Source organism: Opisthocomus hoazin, chromosome Z (genome assembly GCF_030867145.1).
Source record: "Opisthocomus hoazin isolate bOpiHoa1 chromosome Z, bOpiHoa1.hap1, whole genome shotgun sequence".
Lineage (NCBI taxonomy): Eukaryota > Metazoa > Chordata > Aves > Opisthocomiformes > Opisthocomidae > Opisthocomus > Opisthocomus hoazin.
The window spans coordinates 61954787-61978882 of NC_134454.1; the positions used below are offsets into that span (position 1 = coordinate 61954787).

A 24096-nucleotide genomic window follows, 5' to 3' on the forward strand; every position below is an offset into this window, starting at 1 on the left:
TACTAGCTGGGAATAGAGTATGCCATCTGCAAATAAATCAAGAAAGTCTGTGCTTATTGAGCAATTAACTTAATCAAGTCAGATTTATAAGACTTATACCTGATGTTAAAAATCCCCAAGGTAAGCAATTAATTTACAGAATCATAGAATCACTTAAGTTGGAAAAGAGCTTTAAGATCCGTGGAGTCTGTCCATTAACCTAACACTACCAAGACCACCACTAAATTGTGTCCCTAAATACCACGTCTACATGTCTTTTAAATACCTCCAGGGACTGTGACTCAACCACTTCCCTGGGCACTCTGTTCCAATGCCTGGCAACCATGTTGATACAGAAAATTCTTACTGGGGCAACTTGAGGCTGTTTCCTCTCATCCTCTCACTTGTTACTTGGGAAAAGAGACTGACACCCACCATGCTACAACCTCCTTTCGAGTATTTATACAGAGCGATAAGGTCTTCCCTCAGCCTCCTTTTCTCCAGACTTAACAAGCCCAGTCCCCTCAGCCACTCCTCATACAATTTGTTCTCACCATCTTCATTGCTCTTCTTTGGATGTGCTCCAGCACCTCAGTATCTTTCTTGCGGTGAAGGGCCCAAAACTGAACATAGTGAGGTGTGGCCTCACCAGTGCCGAGTACAGGGGGACTATCACTGCCCTGCTCCTGCTGGCCACACTATTCCTGATACAAGCCAGGATGCTTTTGGCCTTCTTGGCCACCTGGGCACACTGCTGGCTTATATTCAGCTGGCTGTCAACCAGCACCCACAGGTCCTTCTCCTCTGGGCTGCTTTCCAGTCACTCCTTCCCAAGCCTGTACTTTTGCATGGGGCTATTATGACCCAAGTGCAGGACCCAGCACTTGGCCTTGTTGAATGCCATACAGCTGGCCTGAGCCCATTGATTGTCTGTCCAGATCCCTCTGCAGAGCCTTCCTACCCTCAAGCAGATCAATATCCTACCCGACTTGGTGTCATCTGCAGACTTACTGAGGGAGCACTCAATCCCGTTATCCAGATCATTGATAAGGTATTAAACAAGACTGACCCCAAAACCAAGCCCTGGAGAACATCACTTGTGACCTACAATCAACGGGATTTAGCTCCATTCCCTACAATTCTTTGGCCCCAGACATTCAGCCAGTTTTTTACCCAGTAAACAGTACCCCTGTCCAAGCCATAAGCAGCCAGTTTCTCCAGAAGAATGCTGTGAGGAAACAGAGCCAAAGGCTTTACGAAAATCCAGGTAAACAACATCCACAGCCTTTCCCTCATCCACTAGGTGGGTCACTTGGTCAGAGAAGGAGATCATGTTGGTCAAGCAGGACTGTGCCGACTAGGCCTGATCAGTTGGTTGTTCTGTATGTGCCATGTGATGGCACTCAAGACGATCTGCTCTATAACCTTCCTTGGCACCAAAGTCAGACTGACAGGCCTGTTGTTACCTGAATCCTTCTTCTGACCCTTCATGTAGATAAGCATCACATTTGTTAACATCCAGCCAACTGGGACCTCCCCAGTTAGCTAAGACTGCTGATAAATTTGTTGAAAGTGGTGCTACAAGCATGTCTGCCAGCTCCTTCAGTACTCTTTGGTAAATGCCATCTGGCCCTATAGACTTGTGTGTAGCTGATCGCTAATCCTTCATCCTTGGATTATGAAGCCAGCAGGATTTATGAAGCTCAGCTGAAGCCAGACCATACCTCTTCACAAGACCATTATATTGCCTGTCAGCTGTGCAGGGAGGAGGCTTTATTACACTGCCTCCTCTGAAGACACAGTGCCATGCCTTTTGCAAGTCTACATCATGGAAGTCATTCAGAAGAATCAACCTGCTTGTCATCTTTGTCACCCCTACCAGATCCTGGTAGTTAGCAGGACATGCTTCCGGTATCTTATATTTTGATAGTTTTCATTATCTAAGAAACCAGTAGAGGGAAAATTCTTCAAAATTATGTATTTTAACTGATTTTTTTCTTCAAACTTTCTAACTTTCCTGACTCACTGTATCATGAGAGCAAATTGTGACTAATTTCATTTAGTATTACAGTTATATAATTACATTTAAATAGCATCAAAATATCTTTTGTTTATAGAAAAATCTAACTTTATTTAATAATTATATTTTTAGAAAATTATTAAACAGAGTCTTTTGTTCAGAAGACATTGTATTGATTTCTGTCCCTCACTGAAAAAAGGACAGTTCATTATTTCCCGGTGTCATCACGTCTGATATGACTGCACCTCTCAGTCTTCAGTAGCTAAATAACTTGGAAAATTTCTTTCTTAATGGACTGTTGGTTTGGTTTTGTGGTGTTTTGGGTTTTTTTTCCTCCAGAATGTGTAACTGAAATTTGATCTAAAACTGGAAGTTATTTATCATGAATGTGAACTGTCATACAATTAAATAACTCAGCATTTTGGCTCTAAATTTGTCCCCATTGCTTCAGCTGCCTTAGATTTAGACTAATTTACCTGTTGATAGGTCAGCAAGTAAATAGATAGAAGGGATTTAACCAAATCAGAATTTAATTCGTAGAAAGAAAACATTAAATCCATATACTGACTTGGGTTCCTTCATCTTGAACATACAATAGTGGCTTTGTAAGTTGATGGAGGTAGTAACTTGAATAAAAGTAACTCTTTGTTGTAATTCCTATGAAAATAAAATTCTTACTTATAATCATGTTTTTTTCCAGAAAAAATTTTGTGACAATAAATGAACGTGTAAGTTGCACTTGTTTGGATGTTTTGACCCTAAGTTCATACAGTAAGTCAGACTCTGAAAGCTAGGTATTGGCGTGAAAATGACAAAGTTATCTGTCAAGCCTCTAATCTGTGGGTTTTGTTTTTCAGCAGCAAGGTAATTTCAGACTTCTGTTTGCTTGTTTCTTTTTTTTGTTTTTTAATAACACATTCTTTTCCCATTTTTGATGGATTTTAACTGATAAAAGCAGAAATCTGTATGAACAAGCCCTGGGTATTTTCATGCAAGTTTTAAACTGAACAGCTACAAAAGCTGAAAAATGGAAAAGTCAGTAACAAATAGTCTTCTTTGTATTTTTGTTCGTCTGCCTTAGTTGAAATTCAAATACTATGAAACTAAAAAAATGGCACTATGGGACAGGGAAAATGGATCAATAAACACAAGACTGCATTACTCTTTCAGAAGAAATTTGAAGGGTATTAAAAATGCTGCACAGAGGGGTGTGTGTGAAGGAGACACTGTTTCTGCTTTGGCTGCTGAGACTTAATTCGTGTCAGAAAAGATCGCTGCTGAGCTATCAAGTAACACCCCTATCTCTTTTTTAAACCTCTGTTTTACAGAAGAGGAGAGAGGCCTGTATCTTTAATAGAGCTGGTAACATAAGACAGCTGTTGCCAATCAAAGCCTTTCATTTTATTTTCCTGTTGTCTGCACCAGCAATTTCAGAAATCATACTGTAGACACTTCGGCAGAGGCAACTTTATAATACTTACTCTACAACTTCAAGAGCTGTTTAGCTGATAGAAACCATCTGTGTTTAGTTAACTTTTACTCAAACCTTAAAATCCTGCTTCTGTCTCTACAGGTGTCACTAAAGGGATCTACTCTCACTATAGACTAACCTACAGGCCATAGTAAACCTTCAGGCCAATTCCCTTGGAACAATTTCTATTTCCCAATGTAGTTAAAATACAAGCAAAAGTCTTTCAAGCAGGAATCTCATTCCTAAATAGATTAAAGAGTCTGTAAATCATACGAAATAACTTTTTTTTTTTTGAGCTGGTCAGAACTTTTTTCCAAAATTTTATACTCTTGGACATTTGGACACAGATTTATAGAATGCTGCTCACCCAGCGCTGCCCAGAAAAGTTTACCAGCAAACAATGTATGAAGAATTTAAAATAATGTTCTTTCAAATATGAATACCTCTCAGATGAAATCATACTGCATTTCTGTTAACTGTTTATAAGGACAGGTCTGATGAACTGCTCTTATGACAATTTTCTGTTAAATATGTAAAACAGCTGTCTTTTTTTTCCAAATTTCTAATTTTTGGGGGGTATTTATAAAGCAATCTGCAGCAACCATTGTGTACTGATTTTGAGTATCCTAATTTATACAATTCATCAAGAAAAGATTACACATTCGACCATAGCAATCAACGGTTTGATACAAATGGCAAATCTAATCCTGGAAGGATGGATGCTAGGTAGTGACAGGAAACCTGCAGTTCTGGGAATAATTCCATACCAAACACGGAATATTGCTAGCAAATTGACTACAGAAATTTTCCAAGAGAGTGCACTACTGAATAAATATTTCATTTCCACTGCACTGATTTTTTGTTTTTATGCTGAAGACTTCTTCCTTGAGGCAGTGAGTAATTGGTGAAATAGACAGAAGATGGTGCTAACGTAAGGGAAAGGAGTTGCAGTACTTGGGTTCAGGTTCATATTTCTACAGATTCTTTTTTCGAGAAGAAAATTGCATGTAAAGTCTGTCTGGATTGATCATCAGTTGTTTTGATTGTCTGTGATAACAAGAACCAGGCTGCATAGCTCCACTGGCTCCAGTCAGTAGCGTATTGCTACTGTTTAGTTCTCTGATTCAGCAGAGATGAAAGGGAGTTCTGCTTCACAAGTATTTAATACATTTGTCTTGGCTATAATAGGTTCTTTTTAAATTGTGGAGTGCTTCAATATTTTTTTTTTCCAGATGCAATGACCAACAGTTATTTCACTAAGCAAAATACGAATCTTGCCTTTTAATGCAAACATTCTTCTGATATCTAATTTTCAACATTTTTTGTACTTTTGCTCAGAACATGGTTAGATTAAGTATACTGCTTTCGATATAAATGCGGTGACTTCACTTGTATTATTTCTGCAAAGTTTCTTCATTGGCTCTTCTGTGTGACATAATATTAGTTACTGACAAGGATTAAATAACTTAAAGAGCAGCAGCAAGTGCTGTCTTTGTATCTATGGCTATTTATCAGTGACCTGCTTTACCCCTCACTGTCACATTCCTTTCCTTTATTACTAGTCCCGAAGTCCAAACAAAGGAGAGAAGATTGGCTTCCATGTACTATAACTCATGTTACTATTTTTATGACATTACATCTGTCTGCTTGAAATGTGCTTACCTTCCATACAGACTGTATTTGCAAGTGCTTGTAAGTGCTTCGAATCTTTTTTAAAGTCCTGTAAACAAATAGTTTCATGCTGTTTGCCAAAACTTAAAGAGTGTGAAACTTATTTTCCATTGCTTAAAGAACAGTGGAGCCTTTGCTCTTTTCATGTTAGACTGTGTGGTATGGCTGGCATTTTTTTCTCATACTCACTTTACCATCATGGTACCAGGTTCATTCATGTATTAGGAATCACACAGTCTGAGCTTACTCTTTATGCAAAAATCCAAGTAGTGTTTTTGCCACTACTTCTAGAAAAGGTGACATTTAGACAGATACAGAAACACAAAATAGAACATAAAAAAGATCCTCAAAAGGAAGAAAACACCTCAAAGTTGCTTTTTGCCCCATGGGACGGTCTTAGCAAATGCAACCAGTCTGTAGTAGGAACAAAATCTATGTGGTTTGTCTATGGAATTTGCTGTTTGCACAACAGCTTCTTCTGCTAAGAAAAGGCCAATGCTTTCACGAATGGATATAAAAGTTGGGCATTTAAACAGTATTATGGCCCTGAATAATTCACTGCATTGTTAAACACCTGTAGATATTCCTGAAATCATTGGACAGAATTATTCTCTGACATAATATCAGTGAGTTTCTTGGTAGCACGTCAGGTAGCCAAGCAAGTACTTTGTCATAGTTTTTGTGCATTCTTTCCTAATAGACCAGGCACAGAACTTATGAACACATTAGTACATGCCCATTTTTAGGTAGCAGTAACTCTGCACCCTCTATCCCATTACTGAAATTCAACTGAAGTAGTTTACATATTGCGGGAATCAGTTTTTACTCCAGCTAGTAGGCACACTTTATACAGGGACATTTTGTCTGGCCTTGGGTTTTGTTACATCTGCTGGTCTGTGACAACATGCTACCTAGTAGTTGTTTGCCTTCTAGGTTGTTCCAGGATAATATAAAGTTTCCCATGTTTATCTCTGCAGTGTGGGTTTGTTTGCCAGGTGTTACTGCGATTCTTTTAGCATTTATTTCAGTAAAAATACTGTGTGATACTTGCTCATTATTTAAAGATGATGTGCTGAACTTCAGTCTCAGAAAATGGCAACCATCTGCCTGATTCTACCAATAGGATTTGTTGGGTTTGAATTGTGCAGTTTTTAAATTTTAACCTCTTAGTTCACGTATGGAAAGTTGAAAAAAGAACTAATGCCTTTGAACATTTTCTGCTTACATTTTAAAAAGACAAGAACTTGAGGAATGGGTCACTTAGATTCACAGAAGACTTTTGAATGTTGAGATTTTTGTTGAGATTTTAGTTCTGAAATAGAATATCCAGACATGAATCCTGATAACTAAGAGATAATTGATTTTGTTTTACAAGGGAAACCTACATACTTCAAGCATCATAAAGAGGCGTCAGTAGCATTACAGGAAGATACTGACTCTGAAAAAAACAGGAATAATGACTTTCTGTATTCTGCAGAATATGTGTAATGGGTTCCAAAACCAAAACTTTGTGAGATACTTCATTGTTGCACACACTGAGTTTCATTACTTGTGTCAGGTGAGGGTTTACACTTCAGGGGAAAGCTTACATTCCCCTCCTTAAAGGGAATGGAGCTCTTCAGACAAAATAAATACTTGGAGCAAATGATAGACAGTTTTACTGCAGCCCCTGATTGTCCCTGCATGATCATGTTTTATACTGAACTGGAGTATTGTAGTAAAGTTGCTTTGTAAGTTAAAAGACTATTTTGCCAAAGTGTATAGGAGTGAAAGGTGTATGTCTTATAGGAACAATATAATGGACCTCCTTTTGACACTCATTTCTGTGTCCTTAAGTCATGCCACTTTTTACCACCTAGATATGACTAACTTGTTCATATTAATACAGAATGCAGTACGTACAGCAAACTTACTGCACTGTTGGCTTGTCCTGATGTAAGCTGCATTTGAAGTTCATGTCCAAGCATTGTGTCCTCTTTACAGAGAACAACAGACAGGGTTTGTTGTGGTCCTCTGAATATTGTAATAAGGAGATATGCTGCAATAGGTTTTTGGGTATCTGAGTTGCCGGAGGCAGTTGTAAAAAAAAAAATCTTTAAAACCACAGATTTTGAGAAAATGTCTGCCTTTTTCAAATTCGCGATGTTAGAAGGACTGGCTTTCTGGATTAGTCTATCATATTTAGTTTTTAACCTCACATCTCTTCTCAAGATTGTTTCTAAATTGTGAGTATTCACATTGTTGTCTACTAGATGTTATAATAGATCATGTGTTGAGGAAGGTGTCGAATATCTCTAATTTTCAGATTACAAACTTGTGGATGAATTGTGTAAAATCACTTTTACTTTGGTGTGTTTCAGCTTTTAGCTGCTGTAGCTAAAAGCTTAAGCTTAAAGCTTTTAGCATCATTTCATTAGTGCTAATTAGAGAGTAACAAGACTCAGCCTCATGACTTTTTTCCACCTGCTTGTTCACTCTCACACTAAGCTTATGTTTAGTAAAGATTTAGATTTAAAGTGCCATGCATGCCTGATGACAGATAATTTCTGTAGCACATTTTAGCAGCTCAGATCAGTACTTCCTTAACTGTGGGGCAGTGTGACTACAAATACCTGTAGTGCACCTGCAGCCTCTGGCATGGTAGTGGTAGTTCACTCAAACCATGCAACTTCTTTACAAGTTAAAATTCTCTAGTCTTGCAGTTGTGCTAATTTTTACTGAGTCATATTTGGAATCTGAATTAATCTGCTTGAGTATCTGAATTAATGTGCCTTTAGTATGTTTTACAATGGGAACATTTGCCTCTTGGCCGTACTTTGTGCTGAAGATAATAGTGAAATATGGTGGTTGCATTCTTATTCTTCAAGCTGCTGCTTTTATTCCTAATGGCTTGTTTCATTTTAAGAATACCTTTTTTTGTCCTTCCTATGGGCTTTTTAGCTCGTATTGTAGTAGTTCATGGGTTAAAGCTGTAAGGTCACAAGAGTTCAATCCACACGTTTGGTGACTCACAGTATCATGTTATAAATTCCAGTGAACCACCATGAAGCAAAAAGTCCAGAGTTTATCTGAATGCAAAAGCTTTAAACACATTTGTAATGATTCCTCTCCAAAAAGTAGCCTGACTTCCATGCTTCTGTGAATGCCTATGTCAGCATAAATAACTGCAGTAACCTTTCGATACTTAGTCTGTGTGCTTTCCAGTGGAGAATAATAGTCTGGTGATGCTGTGGATCTTCAGTAAAGTTCTGATCTTACAGTTTTTCAGCACTACAGTACAATCAAGACTTTGATTGCTTCTAACTTTTTCAAATACTTCCTTAGAATTTGGTTTTAACTCTTGTTGTCCTAGATATTAATGTCTTTTAGGTATTAATACTGTGAATTGTCTTGGTAAGAACGTCTGTTTATCTTATCTATCTTGGTTTCAGTTCAAGATTTTTTGTATAATTCTTTTTTACTAAAAGAGTTATTAGTGCCTGCATGCAAGTTTGAAAATATTAAGATAGTTGACCTTACAAGACACTTATTAGAGAATAAGCTCTTCAAAAAGCAAATTGTTCTGTTAGCAGCAGAGCTGATGAAGCCTACTTTCTGCCAGATTTATGCTTTTTATTTTTCTCCTCCTTCCCTCTGCAGTGCCTCCTCTGTCTTCTGCCTCTCTTGCTGGCCATGCAGCAGCACATGCCATGGCTGGGGTTGGAGCTGTGTACTGATTGGCTGATACCTTTTGGAGTGGTTAAGATGTGAGTCTTAATACCTGCCTTCTCTACATAGCAGATACTGATTTGGGTGTCTTCCACCAGCAGCTGGTTGATTTGACGTGGGAATGCATTGAGACTTGAAGAAATTTGATTTTGAGTAAGGTTTTAAATTTGATTGAAGCTAGCCAGCAGATTTGAAAAGCAAGCAGCTGAGGGATAAATCAACAAGAATCTCTGCTAGAAGTAGTTTTGTGAAGTCTTGATAAACTATTCATAGGTAGAGGAATTGTAAAGAGCTTCTGTTGCACAATAATTTATCTTTGCACTTTTTTTTCTCCACTAGTCTGTCTATGTGTTTTCACTTGTAACTTAGCTTTCTATCCTATTTCTTTACTCTTCTGAGTATATCTGATATATGCATGCACATGCTCCAACGTAGAGACCGTAGTACTGGACTACTGAACTGCAACCACAGCCTGAAGGCTGGAACGTGAGCACTTTACTGGGAAATGCCATAAGGACAGAAGCTTTTAGAAGCTGCTTTTGCCTGGAGGTTGGAGTAGATGGCGTCCTAAGTCAATTCCAACCTCAGGTATCCTGTGACCCTATGATGCTATTTTTAGTCAGAGCAGCGTGTTTACAGAGGGACAAAGGGTGAACAGGTAGATCCAAATACCAGCAAACTCCCTGCATTCATCCCTCTCTGTATTCCTTGTTCAGACTGACCAGTGCACCTTTCTCTTACTGACTTTTCCGGGGCAGGAATTTTCATTTTCTTTTTTCTTATTTTAAGGCCTTTGCAGTGAAATGTTTAAAGTTGATTTTTTTTTTTTTTTTTTTTAAGTAACGCGTTAGTTTTTTGTTGGAGATGCAATGTGCTGATTCATGAAGCTATTATTTGTTTTTAAAGTATCTGAATGATCTGTCAGTCTAACTCTGAAATAAGTGGCAGGCAAGTGTCTTTGGAGGTCTGATACACAGACATCGCACAAAGAGAAAAGCTTGGTAAAACACAGGCTAGAATAAAAATCCTTGCTCCATCTTTTTCAGAGTATGGCTGCTGACACTATATTTTCTGACTTTGTGGCCTTGAGACAGGAAGTCTTGATACATCGTAGCGTAATATTGAGGAGTTTGATATATCTGTTTTGAAATGATTCTTGCCATCTTTTCTTTAAGATGTTTTATTTTTACCTTTGAGAATTTCAGTCATATGGGAACCTGGCTTAAAAAAAAAGGTGGGGGGGAAGGCCCAAACCATAAATCTGTACCCTCCCAATATCTTCTGTTAGTCTGTTTCAACATTTAAAGTCCTATGAAGTAGCTATATGATGCCGTGAAAAGCCAGAATTGAAGACTCAATAGTCGGCAGACTATTAAGCAGGTATTCTTTATTGCGGCGCCGGGCACACGGGGGATCTCTCCTCCAAACGTGTGCACCGAAGAGACACAGTTACTAGGTATTTATGCTATGTTAACATACATATTCATTACATTTCCAAGAAATGTTTATCATAGTAATGGCTTTTCCGAGAATTCATTAATATATGGTAATGTCCATCGCACATGTTTGTTTGGCGTCTCTCGGCAGGGGTCTTCAGATTATCCTGCAGCCTCCTTATCTCTGTAGTTTGCATACCTGTTCTCCCAAGGCCCAGGCGCCTAAAGGGATTATTCAGGAGTCCCTTGTCTTGCAACCATCCGAATTATTCACAAAGTACCAAGACTTGTTTCTGACCACCTGAAGTGATAACATCCCCTACATGTTACATTTGTTACATTTACAGTTATCAATCCCTCCTTTTCTTTTGAGGATTTGTAGCTAGAAAGCTATGAATCCTCACTATTCTTTTTTGTAGGTATTATTTTCAAATTCCTTTAGTCTTTCACGCCAAGGCTCTGGGAAAAGTATTTTCCAGTTTCTACTTGGTGCCTAATCTTGTTCCTTTTCCAGTCACTGTATGTCTCAACTGAGCCCTGACAACACCAAAGGAAACATTTGAGAGACATGCAAACAAGTATTCCCAAAACCACCAGTGTGATCATTCCCATGAACAATTGTTTCAATCACTCTAAATTGGGGAGCCAAGAGGTTAAATTTTGTTCCCCTACTTACAAGTGGGTTGTCTTCCCGTTTGGCTTGTCTCCATGATGTTCTTAATATGCCTTTAGGTATTTGGGACTGATTATATATTCGGTCCTGGCTGACTAGATGACCTATGGTACACATTCCCTTCCAACCCGCAGGGAGTCGCTTTCTGCTAATGCCATCACCACATAGCCACCAATACGTGTTGTGTAATTTACAGGGCCCCGTCAGTGGCTGTGAGATTAGCTCTGCAAAATGCTCCGCGGTTTACCCAGCCATTTGGTGCATTCCTAAAATAATCCCAGTTCGAGGGGCTATAGGTTTCTAATTGGGTTCTGTTACAAAAATCTATATATATCGCGCCTGTCCCTTTCAAATCCCAAGTTCCTACTTCTACTGTAGTTTTGTTGATCAAATAATCATTCCACCCATCTCTGCAAGTACAATTTTTGTGTGTATGGAAGGGGGTCAGCACGAACAAGTGTTGGATCTTGCTTTCCATAGGCAGCTATTATTGCTGACCAATATCTGGGTGTTGTTATCTAATATCTGTAGGTCACATCTTGGTCCAGTCATGTAGTTCGAGTTGTCATGATCGCAGTATCCTAAAAAGCCTAGGTTTAACAAAGTTACCGCCGCAATCATAGTTTCAAACCGCCAGCCTTTTCGACCATCCATCCTGGTTTAGGAGCCTTCTTCACTCGGGAATAATGGATCCAGGCCGGTTGTTCTCTAATCTTGATTGCAGTGAAGGTAGTCAGCAATACCTGGTAAGGTCCATTCCACTTCTCTCTCAGTGGATCACCTGAAAAATTCTCTTAACATAAACCCAATCTCCAGGGCTAAATGGATGGATCGAGTGATCTACCCCTTTAGCCCTGGTACCCAAAACATTTTTACTAATCCTTTCTAATTGTTTTCCTAAGGATATAACATAATTCTGTAGATACTGATTTCCCAACTGGTTCAAATCTTCCCCCTGATATTTAGCCTGATATGGTCTCCCATATAGTATCTCAAAAGGGCTCAAATTTTCTTTGGCCCTAGGTTTTACACGTATCCGAAGTAGTGCAATAGGCAATGCTTGGTACCAATATAGATTTGCTTTTTGGCATATTTTTGCATCTTTTCTACTTGCCCACTGGCTTGTGGTCTGTAGGGCGTATGTAACTGCCAATTGATTCCTAACAGTTTGCTGACCTGTTGCACTACTTCTGCACAAAAATGCGTCCCCCTATCTGAGGAGATAATTGTCGGTACCCCAAATTGAGGTATTATTTCATTTAATAATACCTTAGTTACTTCCCTTGCTTTATTTGTTCTACAAGGGAATGCTTCTGGCCAACCTGAAAAGGTATCCATAAGTACTAATAAGTACTTGTACCCTCCTTTTCTTGGAAGTTCAGAGAAATCAATTTGCCAATGGTCACCAGGTATACTTCCCTTCCCAATACTTCCTAATTGTACCCGGTTACCTGTATTTGGGTTATTTTTTAAACATGTTTCACACTGTTGGGTTACTTGTCGGACTGTAGTATACAAATTTTTCCCTATTAATTTCTGATTTAAAAATTTGTACAGGGAGTCCGCTCCCCAGTGTGTCCTATTGTGTTCTTCTTTAACCACCCCCCATATCTGTTTAGCAGGGATTATAATTCTGCCATCACTTAAGTAGGCCCACCCCTGGGATGGAACTTGGACCCCTAATCCCTCTATTAATTCTTCATCAGCTTTAGAATACTCAACATTTTCTTGGTCACTCAGGTTTCTATTTCTATAATCTGGAATTAAGGCTAAAATCTCTTACATTCTCTCTGCTGCCTGTTTAGCTTCAGAGTCAGCCAACCTGTTACCTCTTTCCTGGTCAGTGTTACCCTTCAGGTGTCCTCGGCAGTACACGATGGCAACTTTTGTTGGTAGCTGAATAGCTTCTAATAGTCGAAGGATTTCCTCAGCATATATAATGTGCTTCCCTTGCGCAGTTAGTAGTCCTCGCTCCTTCCAAATTGTCCCATGAGTGTGGACAACTCCAAAGGCATATTTGGAATCTGTCCATATGTTTATCTTTTTCCTTTTGTTAACTCCAGAGCCCTAGTTAGGGCAACAGTTTCAGCCTTTTGAGCTGATGTTCCAGCAGGTAGTGACTGAGACTAAACTACTTCATCTGTTGTTGTCACTGCGTACCTGGCCTTTCGAATACCTTGTCCAACAATGCTGCTTCCGTCCATGAACCGGGAGTCCTGTGCATCTTCCAGGGGTTCCTCTTTCAGATCTGGTCTGCTGGAGTACACAGTCTCTATGGTTTCTAAGCAATCATGTACCGATGATTCAGAGATTGACCCGCTGAGAAAAGAAGCTGGGTTTGTAATATTAGTTACTACAATATTAATATCCTCTGCCTGGTATCGTGGAAATTGGGATGGGGAAAGCCAGTAGTTTGATCTTTTGCCCAAGGTGAATTTTCGGGCTTCCTGAATAGTCAAGACCACCGCCGCCACAGCTTGCAGACATCCTGGCCATCCTTTGCTTACTCCATCCAGCTGTTTAGCAAAATAGGCCACAGCTCTTTTCTAGGGTCCCAGCTGTTGAGCTAGAATCCTGAGCTATGCCTTGTCTCTCATAAGAAAACAGCCAAAAGGGTTTAGTAACATCAGGCAGGCCCAGAGCCAGGGCCTTCATTAGATCTTGCTTAAGTGTCTGAAATGCGTTTTGAGCTTCTTTGGACCAGATCAATCGAGTGGGGTTGTTTTTCAAAAGTTCACATAAGGGTCTCACTATTATTCCATAATTATAAATTCATAACCAGCACCAACCTGTCAGTCCCAGAAAGGTCCTGAGCTCTTTTACCGTCTGACGGAGGGGAGTCCTGCAGATGGCTTCATTCTGTTCTGTTCCTAGTTCTCTTTGTCCAGACAGCTTGCATCCAAGGTAGGTTACCCGTTGCCGCACCATCTGAGTTTTCTGTTGAGAGACTTGATACCCAATTAATCTCAAAAACTTTAACAAACTGATAGTCTACTGTATACAGTCAGGTTTTGTTTCAGTTGCTATTAATGTCATCTACATACTGTAAAAGGGTTCCATCTCTGGAGGGCGGGTTCCATGCTTCAAGTTCTCGTGTTAGTTGATTTCCAAAGATCGTTGGGCTATGCTTAAAACCTTGGGGTAACACTGTCCAGGTAAGCTGGGTTTTTCTACCCGTGGTAGGATTTTCCCAGTCAAATGCAAATAAATTCAGACTCTCTTTGGCTAAAGGCAGACAGAAGAATGCATCATTTAAATCCAATACCGTAAACCATACTTGCTACCACAGGGTGTATGCCCCTAACAACCTTATTCACTTCTCTTAAATCCTGTACTACCCAGTAAGTTCCACCTGTTTTTGTTTTTTTTTTTAGTGGTAACACAGGAGTATTGTATTCTGATTCACACTGCACTAGTAGTCCATACTGTAAAAAGTTACCTTGTTTCCCCTCTTTTTCATTTCGTTTTTCTGTTGCTTAACTTCTAAGAACTTTGCTTTTTTTTTTTTTTTTTTTCTTCATTTAGAGCAGCAGCTAGCAAAGCAGCTTGTAACTTGATACCTTTCTGTTCTAATCACTTTACACAACCCTTCGGAAAATCCAGACGGGTTTTCCTTTTGGGTTTTTTTTTGTTTTTTTTTTTCAATACCGCGTTAAACTTTTCATCTCCTATACTTTTTAATTGTCCACAAAACCGCATCAATTCTAACAACATATCATAATTCAATTAATTGTTTCCTTGTGAGGGGATCACCTCCCTCCGAAGCTCATGTTACAATAAAATAACTTCTCAACTTCTCCGCCAATCGGTTAACACAACACACACACACACACACACACAACCTAGAAGCGATCTTTTAAAATCCTTCTGTTTACAAACTGTATCACCTAAGTACAACAATATATACAGGCAAACAACTTCAGTTAACATGTTTATATACATAGAGCTCTTTCAAAACAATATATACAGTATATTTAATACATACCCCAAAACCAGAGTCCCTAAATGATCGATTAATGCCAAATAACTAGAGAACTTGTAACCCCACAATATATACCAACTTGTATTTTAAAACCAATCCCCAAATTCCCAATTCAATTCCTAAATCATGCCGATTTTCTTTAAGCAAACCAAACCCCATACATTATTAAGACGTTGTTGAGTGAGGGGTCTCCCCCTACTTTTCCCAATGTTGCCGTCTAGATCCTGGGAGAGGCTCTCAAAATCCCCCCCACGGGAAGACCCTGCACTGATACTTAAGAAATCATAAACCACGGCCCCGAAGACTCAGAGTTCAAATACAACAGTCCCAAGTCAAAAACCGGAAATCAGCAGAACATACCAAACGTACGTGGTGTTTTTTTCTTTTTTTTTCTTCACCATCTTTTTTCTCTTTTTTTTTCTTTTTTCTTTTTTTTTTCTTTTTTCTTTTTTTTTTTTTTCTTTTTGACTTATTTGTCTTTCACACAGAGGCTTCATACAGTCACACAAGCTTTCCAATGTGCTAGAATACATCCTAAGGGGCTTTTCTTTAAAATACCACTGCTTTGCTGTCCCGCATTTTACTTTGTTGATTCTGTACCTCTGTTAGTCTTTATCTTAACAATTTTAATCTGTCGTGTCACAAGAAAAGAGGTTCACCGTGCAAGGTGGTTTTTTTTGTTTTGGTTTTTTTTTTTTTTTTTTTTTTTTGGTTTTACGATGCCTGATGGGTATGTTAACAAGCCAGTATCCGAGATATCTGATATCCGAGTTCAATACCAACAAATCCGTATCGCCAGAAGTACAACTTAAGCGGGTTTCCTAAGTGTACCATACCGAATGTACATTATTACAGAAGTACAAAGCTTAACCCATGCTTGTACCAACGCACAACTACCAAAAGCACGTTATTACAGAAGTGCAGAGCACAACCCGTGCCTGCACCAACGCACCGATACCCAAAAGTACGTTATTACAGAAGTACAAAGCTTAACCCATGCTTGTACCAACGCACAATTACCAAAAGCACGTTATTACAGAAGTGCAAACCTTAACCCGTGCCTGCACCAAAGTACCAAGACGTACACCCTCAGGCACTAGTAGCCTGGTGTACAGCGCTCAGCGTAGGACGTCTCCTACGACTTATGAGAACTCTCCAAATGACCGGTCTCACATACCAAAACAGAGAAAGAAAGGAAAAAAAAAGAATACCTTTACTCGTTTAGATGGTCCTTGTCTGCTCCCGCAGTGATCCGAGTGAGGCGAGGAGTCCCTCCGGGAAATCCCAGGGGTACCCTAGGGAGTCCTGTTCTCAGCGGGTCCTGCAGCCGAGCAGAGCGGGTCCCACCTGGGTCGCCAGAAATGATGCCGTGAAAAGCCAGAATTGAAGACTCAATAGTCGGCAGACTATTAAGCAGGTATTCTTTATTGCGGCGCCGGGCACACGGGGGATCTCTCCTCCAAACGTGTGCACCGAAGAGACACAGTTACTAGGTATTTATGCTATGTTAACATACATATTCATTACATTTCCAAGAAATGTTTATCATAGTAATGGCTTTTCCGAGAATTCATTAATATATGGTAATGTCCATCGCACATGTTTGTTTGGCATCTCTCGGCAGGGGTCTTCAGATTATCCTGCAGCCTCCTTATCTCTGTAGTTTGCATACCTGTTCTCCCAAGGCCCAGGCGCCTAAAGGGATTATTCAGGAGTCCCTTGTCTTGCAACCATCCGAATTATTCACAAAGTACCAAGACTTGTTTCTGACCACCTGAAGTGATAACATCCCCTACATGTTACATTTGTTACATTTACAGTTATCATATATATAGTTATATTCCTGAAATCATTAGTGTAATTAAATTCTATATAATATTCTACTGAATTATTGGATGGTAGCTTAGCCATACAGACAATAATCCATAATGTATTATAGAAACATTGATGTTCTAGGCTGTGTTTAGAGTGGCAAAATGCATATTCTTGTCATAAATTAATGAAAGTCAACCTACATTTCAGTATGTTTAAATCCAAAGAAAAATTAATCTTTCTCATTCTGAAAACATAGAATGTGGACGTTAGAGGTGTGATGTGATTATTGTTCAGTTACCAGCAGACTTTCATGTCTGAAACATATCAGTTTCATTTCTAAAGCCTTGCAGTTGGACAGAAGTTCTGTCTAGTTCCTTAGATACAAACTGTGACAAGGGACTAATTCCAATTCACTGTAATTCAAGGCCCTAAAAAGTTGGTAATGGGAGTTCTTGGGCTTTTTGGAGAGCAATCTCTGTATAGATGGCTTTTCCATTTGAGTTGTTTTGTTTTCTAGACAACCCTGTGGTCTCCTGACAAAAGTCAGTCAACATCCTTTCTGCGTTATTTATAATGCTTTGGATTAAATACAGTATGACAAGAAGTTCGTTGCTCCTAAGTTAGCTACTTCTGTGTGTGAATGTCCCAGTCCCTGTATATACTTCTTTACAGCAGTGTTTTTTAATTTTTTCCATTTTCCATTGGGCAGGTTAGCAGAAATACAACTTTTACATTAACAGTTATAAACATGACCAGAAGCTTGATTAAAATATAACTGCATGTAGTATATGAGACTATCTGATACTTTTAAAATTTGGTATGAATTTCAATCCTTCTTTTATGCTTGGTGATCTGTTATTTATTAAAGATAAATTTTATGGAGACAAACAGTCTGATTGGCACTGATTTAACTTCTTACCTGCATGGATTGTTTCAAGGGTTGTATGAGCTAGATCTTAAATGAACATGTCAATTGGAACTGTAGTTTTTATATTGCCGTTTTTATGTGAGAAATATTTTTTAGCTTTTTTGGGGGAGTGTGTGAAAAAATAAGTTTAAAAATATCAAATAGATACTTTACTTGTACAGCTGCCAGCACATTGCCAGATTGTTTTGGTTTCGGCTGCAGCCGGCAACAAAAGCGCCACGCGGCCGCCCCTCCCCCCGCCGGCGTGCGGAGGAGAATGGAAAGAAAGAGGCAGAAACTGGTGGGTCGGGATAAGGGCAGTTTAACAGAACAGCAAACAGAGGGAAAACAGGAACAACAACGATACAAATAAGGAGAAAACACAACCACGAACCGTACAACAGCCGCTCTCCCGAAACCGGACCGGCACTGCGCCCGCCCCAAGCCGCGAGTGCCTTCCCGCCGCACCGCCCCCCCCCCCCCCCCCCGGAACCCCGCGTGACGTCACATGGTATGGAATACCGGGCTCTGTTTGGCCAGGTGGGGTCAGCCCCCACCCCCCGGCTGTGCCCCTTCCTGGATTCCGGTGAAAATTAACCCTGTTCTGGCCAAACCCAGGACATTATCCACCCCTTATTCCATACCATCTACGTCATGCCCAGGTCCCCCATTGTCCAGTTGATCACCACCACTTCTCCTGTCTCCAGATATCATTCCTTTAGTCTATGGATCATCACTCTAAAGTGTCCATTGAGTTCATTTAATCCATGACTTCAGGCTCCATCTGTCGTAATGGTCTTCCGTGGCAGGGGAGGTGATGTGTGGTGATGGGCGGTCACTTGCTGCATCCGGAGCTCACGGCTGATGTATCTGGTGCGGCCCGTGCCCACAGTCTGCAGGAGATGTTGATCTTGATGAAGTTGCTGGATGCTAGTTGTTGAAAACCAGGTCCAGTTCCATCATCGCTGTGCTCTGCTAGGTTTTCATCGAAAAAGTCCATCCTTCTTTAATCTGGACGATTCTTACTATGCTACTACTGGTACAAAATATAACAATTATAACAGTGATAACAGACAGTGACAGGGTTATTTAACAACTAACTTTATACAATTTATTTATGGACTATTCTCGCCCAAAATTAAATCCCCATGAGGTACACATCGGACTTCCCCATCCTTCCGCATTACCCACCAGGTACACCCGGGTCCTTGAGCAAAGGCAATCCCGCGGACGGGCTTGCCTTTGCCTGAGGCAGGACTAACCCAAACCGTCTTCCCTAACATGTTCCGCATGTGCACTACAGGGACTTTATCCCCTTCTACTGGGCGCTGAGGTTTTGACTGGGCAGGACCAGCCCTGTTGGTGGACCCTCTGGTGTTGACCAACCAGGTGGCCTTTGCTAAATGGGTATCCCAATTTTTGAAAGTCCCACCCCCCATTGCCCTCAAAGTGGTTTTTAGCAGCCCATTGTAACGTTCGATCTTTCCCGAGACTGGTGCATGGTAGGGGATGTGATACACCCACTCAATACCGTGTTCTTTGGCCCAGGTGTCTATGAGGCTGTTGCGAAAGTGAGTCCCGTTGTCCGACTCGATTCTTTCAGGAGTGCCATGTCGCCACAGGACTTGTTTTTCCAGGCCCAGGATGGTATTCCGGGCGGTGGCATGGGGCACAGGGTAGGTTTCCAGCCATCCGGTGGTGGCCTCCACCATTGTGAGTACATAGCGCTTGCCTTGGCGGGTCTGTGGCAGTGTGATATAGTCAATCTGCCAAGCCTCCCCATATTTATATTTTAGCCATCGTCCTCCATACCACTGAGGCTTTACCCGCTTGGCTTGCTTTATCGCAGCGCATGTCTCACATTCATGGATAACCTGTGCAATAGTGTCCATGGTCAAGTCCACCCCTCGGTCACGAGCCCATCTGTATGTCGCGTCTCTTCCTTGGTGGCCCGAGGTGTCATGGGCCCACCGAGCTATAAAGAGTTCACCCTTATGTTGCCAGTCCAGATCCACCTGAGCCACTTCAATCTTAGCAGCCTGATCTACCTGGTGGTTGTTTTGATGTTCTTCAGTGGCCCGACTCTTAGGGACGTGGGCGTCCACGTGACGGACTTTTACAGCCAACTGCTCTAGCCGGGCAGCAATATCTTGCCACAATGGGGCAGCCCAGATAGGTTTGCCTCTGCGCTGCCAGTTGTTCTTCTTCCATTGCTGCAGCCACCCCCACAAGGCATTGGCCACCATCCAAGAGTCAGTGTAAAGATAGAGCACTGGCCACTTCTCTCGACTGGCAATGTCTAAAGCCAGCTGGATGGCTTTCACCTCTGCAAACTGGCTGGACTCACCTTCTCCCTCGGCAGTTTCCGCGACTTGTCGTGTAGGGCTCCATACAGCAGCCTTCCACCTCCGCTGCTTCCCCACAATGCGACAGGACCCATCCGTGAACAGGGCATACTGTTTCTTATCTTCTGGCAGCTTGTTATACAGTGGGGCCTCTTCAGCACGTGTCACCTCCTCCTCTGGCGATGCTCCAAAATCTTTGCCTTCTGGCCAGTCCATGATTACCTCCAGAATTCCTGGGCGACTGGGGTTTCCCATTCGGGCGCGCTGGGTGATAAGAGCGACCCACTTACTCCACGTAGCATCGGTGGCATGATGCGTAGAGGGGACCCTCTCTTTGAACATCCAGCCCAGGACCGGCAATCGTGGTGCTAGGAGGAGCTGTGCTTCAGTGCCGACCACTTCTGAAGCAGCTCGAACGCCTTCATATGCTGCCAGAATCTCTTTTTCAGTGGGAGTATAGCGGGCCTCGGATCCTTTGTATCCCCGGCTCCAGAACCCCAGGGGTCGACCTCGAGTCTCCCCTGGTGCTTTCTGCCAGAGACTCCAGGTTGGGCCATTCTCCCCGGCTGCGGTGTAGAGCACGTTTTTAACATCTTGCCCTGACCGGACTGGACCAAGGGCTACGGCATGAACTATCTCCCGTTTAATCTGTTCAAATGCCTGTCGTTGCTCAGGGCCCCATTCAAAATCATTCTTCTTCCGGGTCACGTGGTACAGAGGACTCACAATTTGGCTGTAATTTGGGATGTGCATCCTCCAAAAACCCACAACACCCAGGAAGGCCTGTGCTTCCTTTTTGCTGGTTGGTGGAGACATAGCTGCTATTTTGTTGATGACATCCATTGGGATTTGACGGCGCCCATCCTGCCATTTTATTCCCAAAAACTGGATCTCTTGTGCAGGTCCTTTGACTTTACTTCGCTTAATGGCGAAACCGGCTTTCAGAAGGATCTGAACTATTTTCTCCCCTTTCTCGAAAACCTCCTCCGCTGTGTCGCCCCATATAATGATGTCGTCGATGTACTGCAGATGTTCTGGGGCTTCACCCTTTTCCAGTGCAGTCTGGATTAGTCCATGGCAAATGGTCGGACTGTGTTTCCACCCCTGGGGCAGTCGATTCCAGGTGTACTGGATGCCCCTCCAGGTGAAAGCAAACTGTGGCCTGCACTCTGCTGCCAAAGGGATGGAGAAGAATGCATTAGCGATGTCAATTGTAGCGTACCACTTGGCTGCCTTTGACTCCAGCTGATACTGAAGTTCTAGCATGTCTGGCACGGCAGCACTCAGCGGTGGTGTGACTTCATTCAGGCCACGGTAGTCTATTGTCAGTCTCCACTCTCCAGTAGATTTTCTTACTGGCCATATGGGACTATTAAAGGGTGAGTGAGTTTTGGTGATCACTCCTTGACTCTCCAGCTGGCGGATCAGCTGATGAATGGGGAGAAGGGAGTCTCGGTTGGTACGATACTGTCGCCGGTGCACCGTTGTGGTTGCGATGGGTACCTGTTGTTCTTCAACCCTCAGCAACCCCACAACGGAAGGATCCTCCGAGAGACCAGGCAAAATGGACAGCTGTTTAATTTCTTCCGTCTCCACAGCAGCTATGCCAAAAGCCCACCGATACCCCTTTGGGTCCTTGAAATAGCCTCTCCTAAGATAGTCTATCCCAAGGATGCACGGAGCCTCGGGGCCAGTTACAATGGGGTGCTTCTGCCAGTCCTGCCCAGTGAGGCTCACTTCAGCCTCCAGTAGACTCAGCTCTTGGGACCCCCCTGTCACTCCCGAAATGCAAATGGGCTCTGACCCTTTGAACTCTGATGGCATTAAAGTACACTGTGCACCAGTGTCCACTAGAGCTTTATACTCTTGTGGATCTGACGTGCCAGGCCACCGAATCCACACCGTCCAATAGACACGGTTGTCCCTTTCCTCCACCTGGCTGGAGGCAGGGCCCCTCTAATCCTCGTCAGAGAAATTGCTGCTCACCTGCTGTAAAAATGACTTGGAGGTCCCCTCCAGAGGATCGGAATCAAGGTCAAACTGTCTACGTGGTCTGGAGAGCTGGCTTTTGGAAACTGGAGCGGCATTTTTCCTAACAGAGTCCCGTTTTGTGATTGTTTTACCTCGCAACTCACGTACTCGGGCCTCTAGACTTGAGGTGGGTTTTCCATCCCACTTCCTCATGTCCTCTCCGTGGTCACGCAGGTAGAACCACAGGGTGCCCCGGGGTGTATAGCCTCTGTATTCCCTCTCCTGAGCAGAGAAACGCTTGCCCCTAATAGCTGAGACACTGGCCCGTACAGGTGGCGAGTAGGACATGTTCTCTTTGATTTGCCGCACCTCCCGGGCCAGTTTCTCCACAGCTGAGACAAGGGAGGAAGAGAGACTTTCCTCATATTGGCGGAGTCTGACAGCCACCTCGTCCACTGTTGGTACGTCTTTACCTTTCCAGTTTACAACTGCCAGTGAGTTGGCATATGAGGAGGGTGCGCTCCGCACAAACTTCCTCCACATGGATTGTGAGCACTGGAGTTCATCTGGGTCTGTAGGTACCTGCTCATCGTCTGTGTCACAGTAAACCAGCTCCCGCACAGCCAATTCCCTCAAGTACTGAATACCCCTTTCCATATTGGTCCACTTGCCAGGATAGCATACAAAATCGTCACTGAAGGGGTATCTCTCCCTCACCCCTGAGAGAAGTCTCCTCCAGAGGCTGAGGACTTGTTCCTTTTTCCCAATGGCCTTGTCAATGCCCCCATCCCTGGCCAGGGATCCCAGCTGCTTGGCTTCCTTGCCCTCTAACTCCAAGCTGCTGGCCCCGTTATCCCAGCACCGCAGCAGCCAGGTGGCAATGTGCTCTCCTGGATGGCGGCTGAAATCTTTCCGCATGTCTCGCAGCTCGCCCAGGGACAGGGACCGGGTGATGATCTCTGTCTCTATCTCCCGTGATGACCCTGGCTCATCATCATCCCTCCCGGAGCGATCTGCTCTCTTTGCGTCTTTCTTTAGTTTTACAGGGGCGACTGCTACCTGCACAGGTTGGTCATTGGGCTCAGTCACTGTGCCTGTGGCTGGAGCTGGGGCTGGAGCAGCTGCTGTGCCCGCTGGGGAAATCGAGGCAGACCCTGCAGCTGTGGCTGCAGCAGCCGTGGTGCCAGTCGGGGGGGCTGGGACTGCCTGCTGGGCTGGAGGGGCTGCAGGGCCGGCTGGGGAGGCAGCGCCAGCTGCAGTGCCTGCCGCTTCATTTCCCCCCCTTTCCCTCCTAAGGCACTGAACAGTGTTGAACAGGGCTCGGTAGGCGTGGGCCAGACCCCAGCACGTTGCGGTGATCTGTGTCTCTCTGGAGTTCCCAGGGTGGCTGCACACTTTTTGCAGATACTTTACTAGTTTGTCCGGATCCTGTACTTCCTCAGGTGTGAGTTTAAAAAACACCGGAGGTGCCCACTGCCCTAGGTACTTGCCCATGCTGTCCCACACACCCAGCCACTCACAGCTATCCAGCCCCGGGGCAGGTCTCTGCACGATGTTCTTAACGACTTGCTTAGCCCTAAACAAAAACCAAAACCCGTTCAGGAGGCATAACAAAAGGAGAGTGCTGCCCTGAGCATCCCACGGGTACTCGAAATTCTCAAAAGCCGTTAGAACTGGCCTGAAGGAGAGAGGGGGGGCGAAAGAGTGGGGGAAGGTATCCCCTTCGGTTTTCCCCACAGACTGGGTTTGATTATTAACAAAATCTAAGACATAGGATCCGAGGTACGGAAATGACCGCAGTGCCGCATGCAAATACAAGACTAATTTCATGCACAGTGATGTTATCATATCATAAGTCGATATCGTACAGTACAGCAAAATCATCATCTTAATCCTTTTTCCAGTGATGATGAACAGCATGGCAATGAACACATAATGCAAGTACGGATTTACATAGCAGAGCCACTTGATCAAAGTCAGAAACATTTTTTTTTTTTTTTCCTTTTTTACCGGCGACTACTTAACACAGAAAAATGCGTATAACAAAATTTAAGCAAATCTAAGAAAACAGTTTTAACAGCCGCTGCTCAGCCCTGCCGTTATCCCTGCCCCACGTCT

At 42.7% G+C, this 24096-nt stretch overlaps 1 protein-coding gene across 2 annotated transcripts in view; it reads left to right on the forward strand.

Moving 5' to 3' along the window:
- LNPEP (leucyl and cystinyl aminopeptidase) overlaps positions 1–24096 on the forward strand; it is a 78796-nt gene that overhangs the window by 17411 nt on the left and 37289 nt on the right. The window contains exon 2 of one of the 2 annotated variants that reach the window (XM_075411442.1): positions 8781–8887. The exons of the other annotated variant lie outside the window; for it this stretch is intronic. The gene's annotated coding sequence lies outside the window, so the exon portion shown is untranslated. The remainder of the gene's footprint in view (positions 1–8780; positions 8888–24096) is intronic. 2 annotated transcript variants of the gene reach the window in all.